This window comes from Paroedura picta, chromosome 11 (genome assembly GCF_049243985.1).
Source record: "Paroedura picta isolate Pp20150507F chromosome 11, Ppicta_v3.0, whole genome shotgun sequence".
In the NCBI taxonomy this organism is placed as follows: domain Eukaryota; kingdom Metazoa; phylum Chordata; class Lepidosauria; order Squamata; family Gekkonidae; genus Paroedura; species Paroedura picta.
The window spans coordinates 22,139,860-22,158,679 of NC_135379.1; the positions used below are offsets into that span (position 1 = coordinate 22,139,860).

The 18,820-nt window shown below is 41.9% G+C and overlaps 1 long non-coding RNA gene across 2 annotated transcripts; it reads right to left on the minus strand.

Moving 5' to 3' along the window:
* Nucleotides 1-104: 104 nt before the first annotated feature.
* Nucleotides 105-14,687, minus strand: LOC143820779 (uncharacterized). Of its 2 annotated transcripts, none has more exons than XR_013225501.1 (4): nucleotides 14,511-14,687; nucleotides 10,305-10,472; nucleotides 9,519-9,606; nucleotides 105-336 (listed from the first exon to the last, which is right to left on the minus strand). It is a non-coding gene; the product is annotated as an uncharacterized LOC143820779 (long non-coding RNA). The 2 variants fall into 2 exon arrangements; XR_013225500.1 differs by having other exon boundaries at nucleotides 10,305-11,162.
* Nucleotides 14,688-18,820: the final 4,133 nt, after the last annotated feature.

Sequence of the window (18,820 nt, forward strand, 5' to 3'; positions counted from 1 at the left end):
TCTCAGATCTCATTCCAACACTTTAGCCACTGCACCACACTTCAACCTTCCATTTTTCTCCTAACTTTTAATATCTCTGTGGAAAGTTATACTTAGTCCTTCATAGCCTCCTCTTGCAGATTATTGGATCCATGTGGCGGGCACAATTCAAATGATATACATTATATGAATATTAGCTTAAGTATGTTTCCAAGCTTTGCTGCTCTGGAAGGGCTAGCAAACAATCTTTTGTTTTATGCGTAACAATGCCAATGCCCCAGAAAGCTGAGTTAAAGAGTAACTATTTTTCATTTGGCTTCTGCGGTCAGATTTCTAGTTGATGAACCTCAGCTGAATCTGTACAAGAAGACAAGAGAAAAAGAGGTCATCAGAGGTCATGTATATCTGCATCTGTATCCCTTTCACTTTTCATAAACACACTGTACAGTTACAAAACCAGAGAGTGACCGATTGGGTTTGGTGAGTTACCTACTTGCGGTGCCTGCCCACAGGGAGCGTGATTTATATCACTTTAAAATGCAGGAGTTTGTTGACTTTTAGCACTAACTAGCACCAGAGGAGACAGTGTATTTTGTGACAACCTTCCAGCTATATTTGCTGTAGCTTTAACATTGGCTACAGAATCGAAAGGTTCTGTGTTTACCTTCATGGGACAGTAGAAACTTTCATACATTCTGTTTTATACTAGGATTGGATTTCAATCGTTAAACTAAATGGGCCCTAAGAGGTCCTAACTGCACAGCATCACAGCCTCAGTTGGTATTTACAGCAGCTGAGTACATTGAGAACCTAAGTAAAAATGGTTTCCAATGTTAACTAGTTACTAGTCGGATTAGATGCAAATAGCCGTGCAGCATTTAAAGAAAACTGTAAACTGACATTTATTCAGACTAATTGTGTGTTCGACTGGTGATTCAGAGTAACAGAGTTCAGAGTGTACATGGCAGAACAAGTTTGTGCCTGTTGAGTTTCTGATGTTTTCTCACCAGGCAGTTGCTTTCCCTGCCTTATAACAGCATCTCTAGGTTACTCTTTCCCTGGAATACCAAGAGCCTTTTTTTGTGAGTGAACAACTAGCACAGCTGGTTTACCCTGTGACCTAGATTTTCTTTGGTGGGGGGAGGTGGGAATACACAAGACCAGCTTTGGAAACATAGTTCAGTTATTATTAGGTCCCATCATGTTCCTAGAATGCCTGATATTAGGCAACAGTAGAAAAAGAAACTTGGGTATTATACTGTGAAATTTTTGTATTTGCTGGAAGAGATGACAATCTGTATGAAAATCTATTGATGCTACTGCTTGCTAATAGTAAATTAATACAAGGTTATTGGATTTGGTATATGCATCTCTATTAATGTGTGCAGTACTGCTTATAGGTTCCTAATAAAAATCAAGTTTAATAGCTTGTGATTCCAAGTTCAAATATTGGTCATAATCTTGCTGGATAACTTTTAGAATACTGTTATCTCTTAGACTCAGCTTTAAGGATGTATGCATTTATTTAGCTGTTTTTTTAAACAAAAAGCATCCATTTGGGGCTGTAATATGAAGGTGTGCACCATGCAGGACAGGGGAGCCTTTCAGGCTTTTAACCCTTTCTTGAGCCTTTTTTCCTGCAAATAATTGGGTCTTTTAAGCTGATTTGGCTCCACAGGTGAAAATGTTTAGGTTTTTAGCATTTCTGTAAAATGAGAATAATGACTTTATTCCTCAGAATGGGGGATAATATGTACACTTGTAAAGCATCCTGCCAATTTGAAATGCTAAGTACAAAATTAAGCATGATATTGGCTTCACCCCATGGCTTACCCCATGGCAGTTTTTGTGAGTCACAATCTATGGCACATAAACAGATTTGTTTCCTATCCCATAAAAAACATTTATGAGAATAGTTCTATTGGAATAAAAGGGAATGAAGCATGTAGAAGACAGACTCAGTGGGCTCATATATCCTGTTCACAAACTGACCTCATAAAGTGCAACAGAAAAACTTCTTTGATTTCACAGAGTAAAAAAAAATCACTCCTGAATTTCAAAGTCAGGCCCTTCTAGTAAATCTTGTTTAGGGTGCAAAATATATCTTAAACATCAGAATAAGAATTTTCTCATTAGACCACTTCTTGCCATAGCAGTGCAGGTATCCGATATAATTTATGTGAGCTTATTTTATTTGTATTTTACTTACATGTTTTATACATAAGTATCAGAAAAGCTCTTGCCTTTCCCTTGGCAAATCTAGCTGCAAATTGTCTTGCAGGGAGACGAAATTATGTAGGTGTATTGATTCACGGTATAATTTGCATGAATGTCACACAGAAATAACACAACTATTTTTGAACCAAAGTTTACATTCTTCCTTTCTCGGGGTTCCGATTAAGACTGTAGATCGTTTATAGTATTTTACTTGCGCTAACTCTATGAATCTATCAGAGTTTGTTCATTTTGTTAAGGTCTTCTTTCGGAATCAAGACAGGATATTCCTGTGTGCCACACAATGATTCACTACATCAGAGGTCCCTAAAGAGGTCTCACCTCCCAAATTTGGTTGTGTTCCATTTTCAAGGCATTTTATCCTGCCAGATGGGTATGTCTCATGATTCTGAGGGTGCATGCCAAGATTATCTGCAGTACTGGGATGTTACAGTAGGAAGAATCCTGACCTGAATAGCCCAGGGAAGCCTGATCCGGCCAGATCGCGGAAACTAAGTAGGGTCAGCCCTGGCTAACATTTAGAAGGCAATGGCAAACGACCTCCAAATGTCTCAATACAATAAATAAATAATACTGTTGGAAGAGGGTCTGGAAATAATCTGGGATCTGTTGCCATCTGTTGTCTTGGGAACACCTCTCGTTTCACACCTTACCTGGCATGTGGCTGATCACCTGCTAAATAATTATAATTTCTCTTTGTCACATTGTCAAACAATATAAAGCATTTCTACAGTGGAGACTAGGTATCCAACTGGAAGTTACATTGCATGGGTTGTAATGCAATTTCAATGAGCCACTGAAACTGTGCAATGTGGCCCTTACCAGCATAACATTTCTATCAGGCCGGAGATGCTGAATTAGAGAAGAGCTGAATGTTTCCGTGTTTGTTTATTTAAGGTAGGATAGTTGTGCTATATTCAATACACTAAGAAGGCTTTATGGGTTGGTTCTATGGATCATGGATCAACAACAAGATTGATTAGACATATAGATGAAAGACATATTAAAACATGTATGGAATAAGACCTATATATCTGGTATTTTCAGATTCTAAAAACAATTCATTCTGTAATTTTCTTTCAAGACTCTTATAGTTTGCTCCCATAATTCATGTCCCATAATTCATGATGGGAATTGGACAGTTTTTTTTCCCCCACTGGAGTTTATTTGATATTAATCTATTCATTTTGGGGTAAATGAAGAATGTTAATGGTTAAGATATAGCCAGAATGTATTCTCAAGTGTCGTTAGGTTTATCAATCAAGAAAAAATTGTGCACTTGAGTATAAGAGCACATAGCTGCCATGTGATCTTTTCTGGCTGGGTTCACTGGAATTTTTTTTCTTCCATTATCAACACTTGAACAAAGCAGCTTCAACCATGCATAGTATGTTGCTATTTGCCTTTTCAGATCTACTGGAACTAGCACTTGGCTATGAACAACCCATCTGCCAGCTATGGGGTGGAAAATATCTGGAGATTTTGAGGGTAGAGCTGGGGAGTCAGTGGGAAGGGACCTCAGTGGATCACAATACTATGAGGTCCACCTTCCAGAGCAGCCATTTTCTCCAGGGGAACTGATCTCTGTCACCTGGAGATGAGCTGTAATTCCAGGGGATCCCCAGGTCCCACTTGGGGATCGACATCCCTACCATATGACCAGGTGTGTGTGTAGAACTGCCTTGCCTCACTGGTCTGTGATGAAGCAACTTATGTCAAACTATTTGACCTGATAAAATACTGCATGCATTAGGGTAATAAGCTTGGCACAGCTTGCATCCTGGCCATGTTACTCTGAATAATACATTATGTGGGCCAAACTAGATACGACAGGTGAGTAGCTTTGTTAATCTGCAGCAACAAAGTAAAACAGGAATCAAGTCCGATGAAACTTTAAAGGCAAAATTTATTCCAACATCACTTTCTTTACTTAGATACATGAAGCCTACATCAATTAGCCCAATATATTACCAAGAGAAACGTTGGGAGTAATCAAAAGAGTAATCAAATAATTCAAAATTAGCAAGGATCACTATCAAGTAGTATTAGGCAAGGTAGATTAACAAAAAAAATCTAGGAAAGTACAGATTAAAACAAGGGAATCAGAGCCAAAAGGAAAGTTATATAGATATTGCTAAAGTAATATCTACACTAAGGAAGATATGTAATATAATAGCATCTCCAGTGAATGAGATATCTTAGTTAAAGCCAGAGGATAAAACTTGAATTTATTTAATTCTAATTCATCAGTTTCACATTGGATTCACCCATGAAGGAGGGGGAGGAAGTTAATCTGGCAAACACAGAGATCTACACTTAATACTTGGGTTTTCAGAGCAGTTTCTCAGATGTAGCAAGTTATATCCACTCCTGGATATCATGGGGAGAAGATAGTGTCACCGCTCATCAGTCATAGATGTAGAGGGAAAATTTAAAGTGCAGAACTGAGAAAGCTCCAACAAGGCCCTCATCTCACCCAGGAGCTCATTCTACCAGGTCAGGGCCAGGATCAAAAAGGCTATGGCAGGGTAGGCCATCTCACAGATATGTGAGGCCCAGACCTGAGGGACATCTGGGGGTACCTGACAAATTGTACATATGTTGAAATTAAAACATGTATATTACAATACTATTTTTGCATTCTATGCGTTCTATGAAACTTTTTGTTACTTCATATAGACCAAAGTTTTAATCAAGAACCCCCCCCCCCCGGTCAATGGTGTCCCGCTTTACCAATGTTAAAATCTGGTCACCTTACCCAGACCGCAGTAGAAGAGCGTTCAGTAAAAGTATAATAGGCAGCAATAGACTGCAATCGCTTTTCCCTTATAAAAGTGATAAGCTGTACCATTATTCTATAGTTCTAATCCCTTCATAAAACTGCCCTCTTGAACATTTCTGCCAAATGATAGAAATAAAGAGGACTTCCTGTCCACTTTGCATTGTTTATATATATGAAAGTTTTCTTTTGAAGATGGATCTTCCTTGTTGGATCAGGTTGACAGTGTGGAATTCAGCATCATTGGCCGCAATAGACTTCTTTCAAGGTACCAGCAAAGGATTTAGGTACATTATTATCATTAACTGTTGCAGCTACTACTATTTCTCTATTCATTTTCATAGCATTTTTATTAGCCAACTATCAATAAAGATAAGTTAGTTTGGAAGAATCATTTCAAAGTGTATACATTTAAAACTGCCTGTGTATGTGGTATGCATGTGGTGGAAATGCAACATGTAAATGAACTGAATCAGTAATTAATAGAGGATTTAACATTCTTAATGTGAAAATACTATCCTCTGGATAGGGATGGCAAAATACAAATGAAATATATGAATAAATGGTGATTTCCATTTAAATCTCTCTGACACTGAAAACAATGTCCTCAACCAGGATTGTATATATTTGTTCAAGATTCAAAACTATGTTTCTCTGAAATCACTAGGACACTCATCCAAATAAATGCATTTGCCAATTTTAAAACAAAAAAATCACGAGTCAGTATCAATATTTTATTCATTCTGGGAAAATGGACATGTAGCAAGGATTTCACAGTTGCTCAAGATTTGATGTCTTCTTTGTTGTGAAAAGAGTTTGCAGTTACAATAGAGAGACAGAGGAAATCCGAGCTGAAAGCTAGTAAAAACTTGTTATGCAATGGAGAACTTGCCTTTTACGGCTCTTGTGTTCCTTTGCTGAAAGCAGATCATTGCCATAAAGGCGTATTTACCAATTTTAAAAGGTCCTGGCCCATCATAGCTAGTGTTAGATTTCGAATATAGCTTTTGTTGCCAAGGTGACAAACACTTATAAATACAACACCTTGTCTAATGTGCTTTTATCCTAGTATTTTTATGGCTTTTAAATCAGATACCATTAGCAAATATATTAGGTAATTTTGCTGAAAGATTTTTTCCCCACAAACACTTTTATGTTGCTATGATGGTTCCCGTCCACTTCCCTTTCTCAGAAGCAAGATTTTCCCTCCATTTTACTTTTCCTTCTGTGACTGAGCCATCCTACTTTTTTCCCTTTTCCTGAAGGATACTGGCTGCCCCCCCCCCCATCACAGTTTAATATTTTGGCTGTTTTCTTGGTCCAGGAACCTGATGGGAGGAATGGGAGCCTCCTTTAAATTATAGGACTTATAATGCACTTCAGAAGTTTTAATATTCTGAAATAAGAGAGTAGCAGTCAGGTGAAACCAAAGGTAATCAGAGAGTCAGCTTGCTGTAGTAGTTAGGAGCATCAACTTCTAATCTGGTGAGCCAGGTTTAATTCCCTGCTCCTCCACATGCAGCCAGCTGGGTGACTTTGGGCTCAGTAAAGGTAAAGGGTAGAGCCTCTTGTGGCGCAGAGTGGTAAGGCAGCCGTCTGAAAGCTTTGCCCATGAGGCTGGGAGTTCAATCCCAGCAGCCGGCTCAAGGTTGACTCAGCCTTCCATCCTTCCGAGGTCGGTAAAATGAATACCCAGCTTGCTTGCTGGGGGGTAAACGGTAATGACTGGGGAAGGCACTGGCAAACCACCCCGTATTGAGTCTGCCATGAAAACGCTGGAGGGCGTCACCCCAAGGGTCAGACATGACTCGGTGCTTGCACAGGGGATACCTTTACCTTTACATTTAAAGGTAAAGGTAAGCACCAGGTCATGTCTGACCCTTAGGGTGATGCCCTCTAGTGTTTTCATGGCAGACTCATTACAGGGTGGTTTGCCAGTGCCTTCCCCAGTCATTACCGTTTACCCCTCAGCAAGCTGGGCACTCATTTTACTGACCTCGGAAGGATGGAAGGCTGAGTCAACCTTGAGCCGGCTGCTGGGATTGAACTCCCAGCCTCATGGGCAAACAGCTTCAGACAGCATTTCTGCTGCCTTACCACCCTGCGCCACAAGAGGCTCCTGCTAGGTTGACTACAAATTCTAAATACACTATATTGCTGACACTTCTTTTTTGGTTGTTGTGCAGCAGCCATATTTTAGTCTGAAAAAATATAAATTCTTTGTAAAAGTCATTTGTAAAAGCTAATTTGGGTCCTCATTGGGGAAAAAGTCAGATGGGAAGAGAGAGGGGTGGGGAGGGAGGCAAGCAAGAATCCCATGGCCAGTAACAAGCAAGAGAAGGTTTTTCCAGCCTCTCCAAAACAGAGACTTTTAGGGATGGGTTGCCAATTTTGGGTTAAATGATTCCTGGATATCTCTAGTGGAGCCTCGGAAGAGTCAAGTCTGAGGAGGTAAGAAGCTCAGCAGGAATAGGATTCCATCCATCCCACCTTCTGAAGCTGTTGTTTTCTTCAGGAGGCTTATCAGGGTCAGCACTTGGATGGCAGTCCACCAAGGAAGTCCACAGTCACTACTATCCAAAGGCAAGCAATGGCAACTCATCTTGGAATGTCTCTCACTACTGCCCCCAAATACCTCACTGCCCCCTGGATCTTTTCACCACCACTGGGGGAGGGTGGCATAGTCACTTCCAGACTAGACTTCCATAACTCGCTCTACATGGGCCTGCCCTTATCTTTGACATGGAAATTACTGTTGGTGCAAACTCTGGCTACTAGGGTCCTCTCCAGGTCATCTTGGAGGGTCTGTATCCAGCCTGTGCTATTGCAGATGCATTGGTTGCCAATTGTGTTCTGGATCAAGTTCAAGGTTTTGGTATTAACCTTTAAGGCCATCCACGGTCTGGGCCCTACATATATGAGGAACTACCTACCTCCTTATGCCCCCCCCTTCCTAGGGCCGTTCAATTTGCGGATTTGAATGTGCTGGTGGTTCCCAGCCCACAGGAAGTGTGCTTGGCCTCTGCTAGGACCAGGTACCTTTCCTCCTGGCCCCGACCTGGTGGAATTAACTCCCAGAAGACCTGAAAGCCCTGATGGAGCTATCACAGTTATGCAGGGCTTGCAAGACAGAGCTCTTTCACCAGGCATTCAATTGAGGTCCATTTGTGGAAGATCTGGAGTCCCTCCTCAGGATGCCCTGAACACCTATGGCAGGAAGCACCCCAGCTCCTGAGACTGGGGTGATACATGGAGGAGAAGAGCCATCAGGTTGTGTTGTTATATGCCGCTTTTCTCTACCCGAAGGAGTCTCAAAGTGGCTTACAGTTGCCTTCCCTTTCCTCTCCCCAAAACAGACACCCTGTGAGGTAGGTGAGACTGGGAGAGCCCTGATATTACTGCTCGGTCAGAACAGCTTTATCAATGCTGTGGTGACCCCAATGTCACCCAGCTGACTGCATATGGAGGAGCGCGGAATCAAACCCAGCTTGCCAGATTAGAAGACCGCACTCCTAACCAGTACACCAAACTGTAAACCGCCACAAGCCAGCTTGGTCCAGAAGCAGCAGTCAATAAATGTCTAATTTTTAAAATAAATAAATAACACCCCCTTTAGAAATCCGTAATCTAGAAGATTTATCCCATTTCCATGATGTGAATGTAAGTTTTTGCCTACTTCCCAAACTTCCTTGCCAATTTTTCCCCAGGTATCTGTTTTAAACCACTCTCAGCTAAGGCTGAAATCAGACTCACTTCAGCATCCAGTTCAGCCTTTTTCTGCTCAGCTAATACTAACCAATCAGATAGCTTGGAGCAGCTTGTCACTCAAGGCTCTCTAGCTCTGTGGAAAAATAACCTGTCACAGTCCTTTATCTGTTTACACAGCACTTCTAAGCTTCTTAAACATGCAGTCCGTCACTGTTCCATTTCCCCAGATATTTAGTTAAATGTCTATTGTGACATTCCAGTCCTGCTAGGCTTCTATTGCACAAGGACACCTACACTATTTCTGGCAAAGACTTAATAATTGCAAATATGTGAGTGACCGTTTTTTTCCATGTCTTGAAATCAAGCAGCACTTATTTGGAGTATTGATTTATTACCTAGATAGTGATTTGATATTTGGGGCTAAATTTTGCCTCTGTTGAACGGCACATCAATAGAGAACAAAACCCGGAGGAAAATCTAAACTTTATATTAAGGCATTTTCTCCTCTGTTCTCTCCTGCAAAACAAACAAATATTACCCAAGCGATTCTTCTGTCGCACTAAAAAGGAATACTTAGGTGTGGAACAATAACTTTATTACTTGCCCAACACTACTCATGTAAGGGAAGTGAGTGCATTTTAAGGAAGTAAAGAATGCAAATTGAACAGCCAAATCGCCCTGCTGGTTGGTGCCCAGTGATGTTTAGACTGGAATTGCAAGTGAGGCGATTGGTTTATGCTGTGCACATATTTGGTAGCAATCAAAGAATTGGCATCCAAAGGCAGGCATTAATTCCAAATATTTGTAGTTTCCTTACCAGACTGAAACTGTGGTGGAAAACATTACACAGCAGGATGTTCAGCAACCACTGAAGGATGGTGTTTCACTCTGGTACTCTATGAGAGCTGGATGAAAAAAAGGAAATTATAACCTGGGCAGCCCAATTCACAACCCATTTAAGTTGGAGTGCTTGGATTTAAGCTAATTTAGTTCCACTGGTGCGTGTAAATGGGACAGTAGTAGCTGAAATTAAACTACCACAGTGTAACATAACTCAGTTGTGGATCCAGCTATGAAGAATATATTGCGGGCGTTCATTCCCTGTGTTTCAGATACATTGGCTTGGCAGCACCTCCACCATTATGGCGGAGGCTATTGTAACCTCTTTGATCTGCTTGGAATGCTCTTAATTATTTCAAGGTGAGCCAAGCCTATTCCATGCACAGAGAATATTCTCAGAGACAGCTGTGGAGCTCCCCTTTTCAAGGAACTGCCACCACCAGTTAGGGGAAATGGAATGAGGATGAAATGTGGACTTAGAGGCAGATTAGGAGGCTTCTAAGTCCTTACATATTCTTAAACTATTTATTTAACTTGCTCCCCAGAACTGAGACCCAAAGCAGGTAACAAGAAGAATGTCAACAATACCAACAGAACAAAATTTGAGTCCATAGGCACCTTTAAGGGCCAACAAAGTTTTATCCAAGGTGTTTCATGTGCATGCACACACCAACACGGCTACCCACCTGAGTCTAACAATCCCAACAAGTCATCTAAAACCCTCACTGAGAAATAAGGTTGCCAATTCCATGTTGGGAAATACCTGGAGGTTTTTGGAGTGGAGCTTGGGGGGGGTGAAATTTGGGGTACAATGCCATAGATTCCACCTTCGACAGCAGCCATTTCCCACATGTGAACTGATCCCCATCACCTGGAGATCTGGTGTAATTGTGGGAGATCTCCAGCCACTGCTTGGAGGTGGACAACCCTACTAAGAAAGACAAAAAAACACATCTTCAAAGATGTGGGTCCTGAGAGGCTTTAAAGGTTTGCATATTGCTGAACTGGGAATCATACAGGGTCTTAATGGAAGGATCTCAAAATCAAAATAATGTGAACAACTGGCTTACTCATGATGGCCCAGAAAAGAGGCATCAGAATCCTGGGGCTTATTTCAAGAAATGCACAATTGAATGTTGTCAGTGTATTGATTCTCCTCAGCTTGAAAGCCATGAACAATCTCATTTTACGTAGAGATTTTACATAGATATTAACAATCCAACACTGCAGACCCCTCATTTTTCATCTTTGAGTACAAATTGGTAGAAGCAGCATGCCAGAGACCCCCTTAATCCCCATGCTGGCAGGGGCTCCTGGGAATTGTAGTCCATGGACATCTGGAGGACCACAGGTTGACTACCCCTGCATTAGGGAAACTTTTGTGTAGCCATCAGCACATGTAAGTTTTTGAGGCACTTTTTCAGGTTGATAAACTCAATCCTATTTTCTTTGTCTTCTGCAAGTCCTGCTCCAAACTGAGCCCTTATGCCCCTAGGAATTACACTCCCAGTTCATAAATCCCCAAATATATGAACATTGTATTATGTGTATTAGCACTTAGAAACAAAAGTTCCCTGAAGACTTCTTTAGTAATCGTCTTATCACAGTTTCCTTCAGGGTCCTGTAAAAAGAGAAGAAGAGCTGTTTTTTTAAACCCTACTGTTCACTACCTGAAACAATCTCACACTGACTTACAAACACCTCTCCCTTCCTCTCCCCACAACAGACACCCTGTGAGATAGTTGAAGCTGAGAGATCTCTAAGAGAACTGTGATCAGATCAAGGTCACCCAGCTAGCTGCATGTGGAGAAGTTGGGAATCAAACATGGTCCACCACCCTTAACCACTACACCACACTGGAGATATTAATAATTGTTATCAATGGATCTCTCACCGTTTCACTGAGAGCTACACTGATAACCATTATTAATATCTCCAGTGTGGTGTAGTGGTGGATCACAGCTAATAACCAGATTTTAAAAGTAATATTGGGATTCATATCAAGGAATAATCAGCTGTTGAGTTACCATAAACATGTCACTGTGGGTGGGCAGGTAATTGTGAGTGTCCTGCATTGTGCAGGGGGTTGGACTAGATGACCCTGGAGATCCCTTCCAACTCTATGATTCTATGATTCTATTCCGTGAGTCTATGAATTACAGCTGATTTAGCCAGCACAGCGGTAACAGAGATTAAGTAACCCTTCGTCTGTCACCAGCACTTCATATGCTTTCTAGTGATGTTAAGGGGCCTAACTAGAATTGTGTAATCAGGGTTCAGTTCAAGTGTGGTAGAACTAGTCATGGTGTTAACAATGTTACAATTTTAATTGGATTCAAAAAGTGATGCTGGGAGAGTATATATATGCTATTTTGTAGGTTTCCACAGATCTATTTTCTTTCCCATCTTTTTAAACACCTACATTAAACCAAAGCTTGAGGAAAGGTCATCCAGAGTGAATTGCTATCTTTATACTATTGCCGCTTTCCCAAATATGCCAGATCTGGTTCACTGGCCCTTTCAACAGGGCTCTAAGAATGTTTAATTTCATTAGGCTTTTGAGCTGTAGTCTTCTGAGAGTGAAAATGCTTTTACATTTTTCTGCTTTGTTATCCCCCTCCCAAATCATAATGTCTTTTGTAAACATGGTAAATTACTCTGGCTCCCTTTGACTATAGACAAAAATGCAAAGATAAAGAAATATATCCACTATACAAGCAAGGGACTCACTAGGACTTGTAGGTGATCATCTCATTTCCCCCTCCCTCATTATTTTCTGTTACCTGAAAGCCCCTGTAGCCTTTCCCTGCTTTCTTATCTCCTTCCCACATACCATTCCATCTACACTTATCCCCCCCTTCCAGCAGCCTTTCTCCAGGAGAACTATTCCAGTATGCACCCAGTTAGGGATAATCTCCCTGTGTTGGCAACTACCAGGAGCATCGGAATGCAGAGATTCCTTGGAATCAAGAAGTGACATCATGACATGTAAGGAATTTTTAAAACCTCTAAAATGATAGTTATGATAAATGATAAATGATAGACATTCCTAGAATCTCATGATGTCACTTCCTCTTCAAAACATAAAGCAGTGTCACGACACTCTAGGAATTTTTTAAAAAAATGGTTTTACCACTGATGTTTTATAATAGCTATGGTAATACCTAGAACATTATGCCCTGAGCTTCATGAGCCAGGCTAGCCCAATCTTGTCAGATTTTGGAAGCTAAGCAGGGCTGGCCTGGTTAGTTCTTGGATGAGGGACTGCCAAGGCATTCAGGGTTGCTATGCAGAGCCTGCAATGGCGAACTACCTCCGATTGTTGCCATTCCTGGGTAAGTGGCAACCTAGGCCCAGTTGCATAATGGAGAATCTGCAAGGGCTTGTGAGATTCCTTTCCACACAGTTTCTCTTATCCTGGTGGGCCCCATAGCCTCATTTTCCCTGTTTCCTTCACTCCTCACCACTCACCCACCCACCCACCCTTTTCAGCTGTGATTATTTATTGTCTTCACATCATTATCCTCTCCTCCATTTTATCTTCTCTACATCCCTTTGAGGTAGCTTAGATGACTGTATGACTGGCCCAGATCACGCGGTAAGCTTCCTTGTCAGAGTGGGGAATCAAACTTGGGTTTTCCAGATCCTAGTCCTAAATTCTACCACACAGGCTTTTGTGGGGCAGCTTCTATTGAAGGGTAGCAAGCAACCAAGTCTGGATGAGTTATGCAAGTCACATGCTAGTAAGTTGTGCAGTAGTTGCTGCTAAGCCTGACCCTGGAAAGCACCCTGCCTCCCTCTCTGCCTTTTACTGATAGAAATCAAGACCTGAAGGTTGACAGTACTATTGTAGCTGCCTAGCAACCCCCATAATGTCAATTGAAGAGGGCATTTGTTTCTTATATAATTTGAAGGAGTTTTACCCCCACCCTTCCTTTTTATATTCCTTTTTCCCCCCTGACCACTTGGGCTTTCTGTCAGCTTTGTAGAAAGATCTGTCCTGTCCAACAATAGCTGCAGTCTGCGGATTTAAGTATCCACAGTTCTGACCCTGTTGAGAATTAGATATGTTGATTGTTTGTAACCATGACCAGTAAGTGCTTCTCTGACCACACAGTGAAGATCTCTGCCTTTCCCCAACTTCATCAAAGTGTCTGCCAGTTTACACTTGTCCAGCTTTTTTCTCTTGCAGGCTTTGGAAATGCCTTGACCATTGTCTGATTCCCAGGGGCTTTAGACACATACTGGATGTTGAGAAAGATTTTAAAACCTTATGCAGGTAGATAAAGAATCCTCAGGAAAGATGAGAACCCAGATTTATGTTTCTCCCGGCCTCGTTGTTGTTAACTTTCTTTTCTATCTTTCTGTTCTTAAACAGCAGAGCACCAAGGCAAAGCTGGGGAAAGATCATCCATTTTTGCTGCTGCCCCTTAGATCAGGAGTAGTCAACCTGTGGTCCTCCAGATGTTCATGGACTACAATTCCCATGAGCCCCTGCCAGCAAACGCTGGCAGGGGCTCATGGGAATTGTAGTGCATGGACATCTGGAGGACCACAGGTTGACTACCCCTGCCTTAGATCACCTACCAGCACTCATATATGGATGCCCTCCCCACTGCCCAAAAGCCTATTTGCTTGAATAAAGAAACCACAGCTGTATCACGTCCCTTAATCTATTAGCAACCCTTTTGTTGTCAGAGTGCACAAGTGGTCTAGTTCTTCTGTGGCATTTTCCACATAAAGACACAATCATGCATATTGCTTTTTTTTAACCAACATCTGAAGTGATTTAACCGCAAACAATTGTTGGGAGAAGTGCCCAGAAGTCAGGCTCCCTTTTTTTTTTTTTGGTCTGGGAGATAGATGGTATCTAATAAGGCAGCCTTCTTAGTAGCTCTCTCTCTCTCTCTCTCTCTGTGCATGTTTAGGGCTTGGCAGAGCTGGGAACGAGCTCAAACTGGCTACATACCTGAGGCAGTTGTTCCTCTGGTGGCGCCGGGATTCTTCTTTCTCAGACACAGAGCTGGCTCCCCTCGTCTTTCTCCGCCCTCTCTCTGCCCCACAAATCTTTCCTTTACCTTTCATGGGAGCTTCATTCCAGCCTTCCCATGTTCCTGGGATCCCAGCCGAGTCTTACCGTCTGGCGTTCGAGTGCCGTCTACCTGGGTGATGATCACATGCGGGCCATAGCCTGAAGGCTTTAGAAAAACCAACCGTCATCACTCTTACCCCCCCTTCTCTCTCTTTCTTTCTCTCTTTTTGATTTCTGATTGAGATTAGGCATTGCCATGGCAACTGGAGAAAGTGACAGGGGCTAACCAAGAATACCTCCCCCCCTTCTCCCCCCCCCCTTCCTAGTGCCTAAGGCTTGATACTTCCCTTCTGGCTCCATCAACAGACAATTGTCAACTTGACTTGCCAGGCTCCATTAATGAAGACAAGGGCTCAATGGATTCATGAATCCATCTCAGTTTCCTAGGGGGGTAAGGAGAGGAAACTGGGGGGGGACCCCGATTGGTCTGGAGCAATGGACAGGAAAACAGATTTCTAAATAGTGAGAGAGATAGTGAGAAATTTCTTCATTTGTCTGTGGTGGAAATGAGAGTCCTGTAATACCAAGAGGAACCTCTGTGAACCAGTCCCCACCCCCATCATTCATGAGCATATTTGAACTCTTCAAAGAACTACTCAAAGGTCTCATGTTCCTATTATGACTAGAAAACAGGGATTTGAACCCCTATAATCAGAACTGGCTAAAAAAGACTTGAGGAGCTGATGCTGAATCATCTTTTACACCTTCATAGTTACCTTGTACCCCTCCTACCACTTGGTCTTCTCTGCTGCAATCTCTATTCTGTTGAACTTGTTTCTATATAGACATCCTTTTGCCCACCATCCACACAGTCCTCCTCCTTATGCACTGGCTCCACCCTTGGGGAAATGGCTGCTGCTCCCTCCACATGTGACATGGGAACAATCCCCCTGTTCAGAATTGTGGACTGCTAGGGTGTGTACGGTTGCTAACTCTGGTTGGGGAAATTCCTGGAGATTTGGAGAGGATGGAGTGTGGGTAAGGAAGGGAGCCCAGTAGGAATGTAATGCGACACAGTCCTCTCTTCAAAGCTGCCATGTTCTCCAGGAGAACTGATTTTCATGTTCTGGAGGTCAGTGATAATTCCAGGTCCCACTAGTTGCTGGTACAGGGGTGGCCAAACTGTGGCTCTCCAGATGTCCATGGACTACAATTCCCACCCTAGAGGGTGGACAGCAGTACAAGTGTTGCTAGGGTCAGAAGAACTGGCACAGTACATTTGCAGTGTAATTCTATGCATGTATATGCAGTTGTAAGTACTGTTGTAAACGCTGGTGCTTGTTTGCTCCTGGGTAAATATTTGCAGGATTGTAGCATGAATCACTTAAATGAGGCCCAGTTCAAATGTGTAATGTGCCTGGCTAAAATGTGCCTGGCTAAAATTACAATGACATGGAAGTGGCTGCAGCCACATTAGTCTATCATACCCCTGTGGCACCTTAAAAACTAATGACATATCTCCCAGTATGAGTTTTCATGAAACAAAGCTCACTTCTTCAGATACAACGGGAAGAAAGAAACTCCTTTACCTCATTGTTACAGGAAATTATAGAGGGGGGAGCAGTGTTGAGTAAAATGAGGCCTAATACTTTTCTTCTAGTCACATTTGCATGGAATCACTTTGGGGCCCATAGGAACAACCTGGTATTCTTTGTCAGATGTACAGTGCAAACCTAAGCCGATTGACTTCAGGGACTTACAAGGGGGTAATAACTCTGCTTAGAATGGTCTGCCAGTCTTTGATAATTACACTATAGGCCCTAACTCTGCAGCATGCTTTGGATAGTTTGAAAATGCAAGCTTCGTGAATGGGTAGCAGGAAATGAGACATGAAGAACCTTGGTCTCTTTAAAACATTCAGAAGCAAGGATTTTGACCCTTTTCCAGCTGCAGCTTTCAAATATTTTAGATATCCACCTTTCCCACTAAATTAGATGTGCAAATGTTTTGTAGCAGCCTGTCCCATTGTTTAATGAAGACCTGTCAGTGGCCATGATCACATCTGTTTCTTTTAATGCAATCTCAACCAATGCTATCTAAAATTACAGAAGACAGGAGTTCTTCTATAGATTCATGTAAAGTTTCTGCTTACATCCCTTTCAGGAAGGTGAGGGATCAAAAAGCCTCTCAGCAGAGTAGAACAATTATTTATGGCTGCAATTTTTTAAAATTTGGATTGCAGTCTCTGAAATTTAGGGTGATTTATGAGCCAATTAATAAGCATCCTACAACAGTGGTTCGTCAGCCTTGGCTTAAAGCATTAATACTTCCAAGCACCACAGACATTTCAAATGAGCCAAAGAAATCTTTCGTGCCTGCATATCATATTTAAGACATCATGCTGGTTCCTAAGACTTTGCTGGATGCAGATCCTGAAGAGAAAATCAGAGCAGTTCAGCGGCTCTCTTAATACAGTTTTGTGTGTTTTGAGAGAGACGATTAGATAACCTTCAGTAGATACTTTGTACATCGGTTTATAAAGGCATATATATGCTTAAAGGAATTACTGAGAAAGCCACACTCTCTCTCTCTTTGTGTGTGTGTGTGTGTTAGTGTGTGCATGCACACACAGAGAGACTTTCTCCTCCCACCCCTATCCTATAGTGCTTCTCTATCAGTCTTTTCATTCAGCAAAGTTATCTGTCATGAAGAATTTAAGTTTCATATTTTCATCTGTCAGTTGTCAAAAGGCCTGTCAGCTGAGCCGTACACTATACTTTGCCAAGAGGCCTATAGCCCAGAGTGACAATACAATCTCATATTTGTCCTTCCCGACTCCAGATAATCCTCTCACTTTCCTCCTCAGCAGCCCAGTTATGATCAGGCTTAAGTTGCATATTTCGGGAGGTTTTTATCCAGATTTTGCTGATAAATACTCTCAGCGGGAATGAAATGAAATACAGCCCAGTTTAGCTCTTGTTACCAGAGCAGTGCAGGCTTGGAGACATTTCTGTGCTCTATAGAGACAGTATTTGTATTAAATAGTTTAATGCCAATATTCCCAGAAACTAAAACCAGGAATGCTAATATTCTCTTTTATCCCCATTTGTCAGTTTGCCAAGCCCAAAGTGGACAATTATGTAAATAAATATATGAGGAAGAGCAAAGGGGTCCTATTTTGTTCCTTTCCTTCGCTTTTAGAGACAAGACATAGTGTAGTAATAATAACAATAACAATATTAATAAAAGTCCAAAAAGACACCATTTAAGGTTTGTTAAGAAGGATTCCTTCACAGAAATAACACAGGTTTTTACAGGTCCGTACTTTAAAATTATCATTTTATTTTTGTGTAATGTGAAGCTGTAAAAAAAGGTGGGGGGGATGGTGATTGGCATATTAGATTTTAGGACAGCTGCATGCGTGTGTGTGTGTGTGTGTGTGTGTGTGTGTGTGTGTGTGTGTGTGTGTATTATAATGTACAGCTTTCCATAGAGTTCCTGGTTACATTTGTGCTAGGAGCGGTGATAAGTGACAGCATTTTGTTGTACCTGACATGTCTCTTTTAGGGCAGCCAACTCCAGATTTGGGGAGATCCTGGAGATATGACAGTGAAGTTTGGGGAAGGGAAGGGTTTGCAGACAGTTGGGACCCTGGTTGAGTATAATGCCTTAGGTTCTTCTGTTTTATTTGGGGAACTAATCTCTGTAGTCTGGAGATCAGGTCCAGGAGGTCTCCTAAGCTCACCTGGAGGCTGGCAAGGCTAGTCTTTGGCCTTCAAGGAGTGAACAACGAATGCTTTCAGCCAGTGCAGAAGGGCAGCAAGTAGCAGGATTGCCAAGTCCTCCCTGGCCACGGGCAGGGAGGTGAAGGTCAGGGAGGATTTCCAGCTCCACTTTTTCTCACTTTACACACCAACCTCAGCCGGTGCATAAGATTCTCCCCTTCTCCATTTTATCTTCAAAACAACCCAGCCCAGTACTCTGTTACTTCTCATGGGTGTGTCCTTACCAGCTTCATCCATTCTTTAATCTCTTGCATGCGTGTTTCTATCATCTGCATTTGTGAACCTCTTTTCTCTGTTCCTGTGCTCAGCCTTCAGCCCTCCGCTTTAAAAATCCTGTTATTCTCGAGCTGTTAACTTTGAACATGCGTATTTGTCCAGATTTTTTTTTTGGCATAGATGTACAAACTGCATGTGTTCCTTTGGCTTCGCAATGTAGTTACCCCCATCAAAGTCACATCACGA